Genomic DNA, 4975 nt, shown 5'->3' on the forward strand with positions numbered 1-4975 from the left:
TCATTCCTTTTACCCCCACCACCTACTTTATCCCCTTCACCCCCAGTCCAGGCAACTACTGTCATGATTTCCTGTTACCTCATGTGCATGCAAGGCCACCCAGTCACCACCCACCCCACCGTACCCCACCCCACCCCACCTTCCTTATAAGAGGAACATTAATTTTGGGTTTTCCAGGATCATCTGAGGCACCTTTTCCCTCCCTTCACCCTCGGAGATCCTGAGCTGCAAGAGGTTGGGGCCGGGATGGGCGGGAGACTGCATGGGGATTTACCCTGCTCTTCACACTTGCAAGCACAGCACACACAATAAGAACCAGGAGACCTTTATTTCACTCTGAAACCAAATCACTTTATTGGAAGAAATGGCTGACTGGCAAGAGAAAATAAAGAGCAGTGAAAGTGTTGTAACTGCAGCATGCTTGCATGGTGCCAGGGGCCACACGACAGTCACACCATTGCTTCGGGGTCGTCCAGGTTGAACTTGTCGAAGAGGTATTCGACCAGGCGGAATTCGGCCTCCAGCTTTCTCAGGTTGCTCACGTGGTCGCCCATCTCCTTGATGGTCTTCACTTGCTTATGCAGAAATTGGCTCTCGAGGAAGTCACACAGCTGGGTGTCCTCGTGGTCGGTGGCCAGTCGGTGAAGGTGCAGGAGGCTCTGGTTGACTGTCTGCTCCAGGTGGAAGGCGTACTGCATGGCGTGGAGCCCGCTGCCCCAGTCGTCCTCGTCGGGTTTGCGGACATTGCGGAGCAGGACACGGCCCCCACGCTGATTCTGCAGCTGCAGCAGTGTCTCCGCCTGCTGGCGTATCTCCCGGGACAGCTTCAGAAAGTAGGCGGAGAAGTTCTTCAGGGCCACGTCGTCGCGATCAAAGTGGTAGGCCATGGACAGGTAGGTGTAGGAGGTGTGGAACTCCAAGTTGGCCTGACGGTTGATGGCGATCTCGCACTCCCGGTGGTAGTTCTGGCGCACATGCGAGGACAGATCAATGGACATGGTGAAGAGCGCTAGCCAGCCGCTCAGGTCACGGGTCTTGCGCAGCGGGTGGCGGCGGCGGCGGTTGGCATAGCGGGCTCTACGAGTCACCCCCATAGTGGTCGGCTCTGGTACTGGGATTCAGACCCAGTTGGCAGGACTCAGAATCGGAACCAAGAGTGGGTTTTGCACCCGTGGTGTGGAGTCCTTTATAAGGGAGAGATTGGGACCCGGATGCTGTGTCCGTTAGGACGGATGGGCTTAGAACGCTGGCTCAGAACCCCGCTGAACGCCCCATTCTGTTCTCTAGAGCCTGACTGAAACAAGAAGCCAGGTGCCCTTCCCAGTGCAACTGGAGACTTAAAAACTATTTATGTGAATACTTGTTGTTAGGTGCCACCGAGTCGGTTGCAACAACCCTATGGATGACAGAACGAAACACGGCGGGTCCTGCACCAGCCTCATGTCTGCTCCTTACACTGGAGCCCAATTGAGGCTGCTAGGTTGCCAGTCCTTCTAGTTGGGGGTCTTCCTCTTTTTTGCTGACCCTTTACCAAGCATGATGTCCTTCTCCAGGGAATGGTCTCTTCTGATAACATGTCCAAAGTATGAGAAACAAAGTCTGGCCATTTTGGCTTCTAAAGGAGCTTTCTGGCTGTACTTTTCTTCCAACACAGATTTGTTTGTTCTTCTGGCAGTCTATGGTACTTTTAATATTCTCCTCCAACACTCACATGCATCAATTCTTCCACTGTCTTCTTTAATTCATTGTCCAACTTTCAAATGCATATGAGGCTATTCAAAATACCATGGCGTGGGTCAGCACACCTTAGTGCTCAAACTGACATCTTTGCTATTGAACTTTTTAAAGAAAGCTTGTGCAGCAGGCGCTGCGGGTTAATGCACCGGACTGCAAAATCGGTTTGAACTGCAAGGTCGGCGGTTCAAGTTCACCAGCTGCAGGGTCGCTATGGGTCCAATGGCACTTGATTTCTTGACTGCTGCTGAGTGTTGATGGTGGATCCAAGAAAAATTAAGGCTTTAACAACTTCAATCATTTCTACATTTATCATGATGTTATTTATTGCTCCAGTGGTGAGGATGTTATTTCTTTCTTTTTTACAAGCAAGATTTGATTATAAAGCAAAAGTACATTCTGAAGACGGAATGGGGTGTTCTCCAGATTAAAGGAGATTGTATGAAGTTTCGAGGTGGAGGCTTTTGTCCTCTGTGGTGTAACACACGCTAATAAAAGGGAAGTTTATTCATTACTTTTTCGGGAATGGAAGGAATTTTCCGGGAATTGGGTGCCACCTCTTTTATGTCCTTATTTGGTCTTAGTCGGATCTGTCATGGCAGCTACACACATGTGTTTTACCATGCTGAGGCGCGTGCCTTTTACTACGCTAACGAGGCTCTTGTGTGTTTTGCCATGCTAATGAGGTGCATGTGCATTTTACCATGCTACTGAGGCACATGTGTTTTACCTTGCCAATGGGGCAAAGCCCTTCAAGATCAAAAGGGGTTTACCACCATCCCAAATGACCTTGACCCTCTGAATCAAGCAAGGACTAAGTATTATAACCTCAGACCTCAGGGAATCCAAATTCCCTAAATAACCAGGGTGAGTGCAGAAGGAGAAAGAGTGTCAAACACACTGCCCCATCTCAGCAGGAAGTTATGGGACTCAGCACTGGACTTCGAACCACAAAGTCAGCAGTTCAAACCCACCAACTGCTCCTCGGAAACCCTGTACATGATCACTCCTGGTGTGGCCCGGCGTTGTGGGTTAATGCGCTGGACTGCAAAGTTGGTTTGAATTGCAAAGTCGGCGGTTCAAGCCCTCCAGTCGCTCCTTGGAAAACATATACAGGATAGTTATGGGTCGGAACCAAATCAACGGCACTTAACAACAGCAACAACGTGTGTGGTGCTGTGGTATAAAGTGCTGGCCCACAAGGTCAGCTGTTCAAGCTCACCAGCTGCTCCTTATAAACCCTATACAGGGTTGCTGTGATTCAAGACCCACTCGATGGCACTTAACAACATTATAGTTACTGCCAGGTCTAGTAAAGGAAGGAACCATGGGACGGAGGAGATCCACCTTTTGATCATATTCCATCTATCTGTAGAGCTGTTTCATTCTTTCTCATAACCACTGAGCTCATTTAAGGAGGGTCTCTACCTGGGTCTCAGCTAGGTCTGAGGTGTCATTGTAAAAGCAGCACAAGGTGTTAGCTAGAGCACATAATCCACGCTTCTCAGATAATAGGTAAAGCTAGGGGATGATTCCTTACTTGTTGGGTCAGGCTATCTAGGGATCACTGGAGTGAGATGATGGCCATTCCAGCATCTGTGGAAGCTTCTTCTACAGTTGCAGATAAATTCTGTACAGTGTGTGCATTATAAACAATGCCTCCTGCAATCCCCCTTCCCGAGTAACAATTGCCACTTACTGTGCCTACTACGGCACCTTTTACGCTGATGGTGAAATATGGGTAGGTTCTCCAAAACTCTTCGTTCTTTAAACACTTGTACTTGATTGCCTGCCAGCGCTGTGGGTTAATGCCCTGGATTGCAAGGTGGATTTGAACTGCAAGGTCGGCCATTCAAGCTCACCAGCCACACCTCAGAAACCCTATACAGGGTTTGAGTCAGAACTGACTCGATGACACTTAACAACAACAACAACAACATGCACCAGGAGTCCTGGTGTGGCGCAATCGACCACAAGGTCAGTTTGAACCACAAGGTCAGTTCAAACTCACCAGCCATTCCTCGGAAACCCAATACGAGGTCTCTGTGAGTTGGAAACAACTCAATGGTACTTAACAAACAACAACAATGTGCACCAACTGACACTTTGGTAGCCTTAATGTAAGAGAGGGAGATTACTCCACAGGATCCTTTAAAGCTGAGCCAACAGATTCCCTTTGAATAACATTTGATTCTTACTCAGAACAGCCCAGCTGCTTGGATTGTCAGGGTCTAGTAGGGGTTTTTTTGAGCTGCCAAGGTATAAAAGTCCTTAAGGCTTCCTTAGAACCTGCAGAACATCCCGAGTATCCTTGTACCCATTCTGGAGAGAGGGTTTTTCTGGCCTGGTTTTTCCACTTGGTGGGGTTCCCTGGGGAACACCCATTTGCCAGCACAGTTATGTTTCTAATATGTTCTGCCTGGGAAGAATCATTGCAGAAGTTAAAATGTTATACAAGAAGGCTTTTCTACATGGGAGTACAAAAGTAATACTGGTAGCACAGGGGTGGGGACCTGGGGAGTTGCTTTACATCAAGGCAAGTTCCTGAGTGTAGCAGTGGTGATTTCTGGGCATGTGAGAAGGTTTATAGTGATGAGCCATGGTAACCTGAAGGGCTGGAAGCTTATTGTTGTTGTTAAGTGCCGTCAAGTCAGTTCCGACTCATAGCGACCCTATAGAGGGTTACTTAGGAGCAGCTGGTGAGCTTGAACCACTGACCTTGCAGTTGAAACCGACCTTGCGGTCCAGTACTTTATCCCACAGCACCACACCAGGACCCCAGAGTCCTGTTATTACCGGTTTAGGTTGATGGATAAAAACAGCCACAATTTTAGAACTTTCTGGCACTGATGAAGGAGCTTGTAAGTCTTCAAGATCGATTACATCTAGTGGTACAGAGTCTACCAAATATTTGCCTTTGGACTCTAAAGGGTCCTGGTGACACAACCAGCAATTACTAAGATTATATTTCCATACAGTTGCTTGGGAGAGGTTGTGCTCACATAGACAAGTAAGTAGATACTTAAAATGATCATGCCCTCTTAAGGAAAGTCATAATCACTCCTAGTGCGATTATAGCAGGAGGGTTAAGTATACATTCCCAGAAAGGGCAGTTGACAAGTGAAAAGGAAAATGAAGCGAAAGATTATGGCAACGAGGCAGGCTACACCTGCCCAGGTAATACACATGTCAGTACTTGTCATTGCTTGCTTAGTTTATGTTGGTTATCTGGTTTCCTTTT

At 48.0% G+C, this 4975-nt stretch overlaps 1 pseudogene; it reads right to left on the bottom strand.

Moving 5' to 3' along the window:
• Positions 1–449: 449 nt before the first annotated feature.
• On the bottom strand, positions 450–998 carry LOC102814628 (annotated as a pseudogene).
• Between the last annotated feature and the right edge of the window lie 3977 nt (positions 999–4975).

This window comes from Chrysochloris asiatica, unplaced genomic scaffold (genome assembly GCF_000296735.1).
Source record: "Chrysochloris asiatica unplaced genomic scaffold, ChrAsi1.0 scaffold00139, whole genome shotgun sequence".
Lineage (NCBI taxonomy): Eukaryota > Metazoa > Chordata > Mammalia > Afrosoricida > Chrysochloridae > Chrysochloris > Chrysochloris asiatica.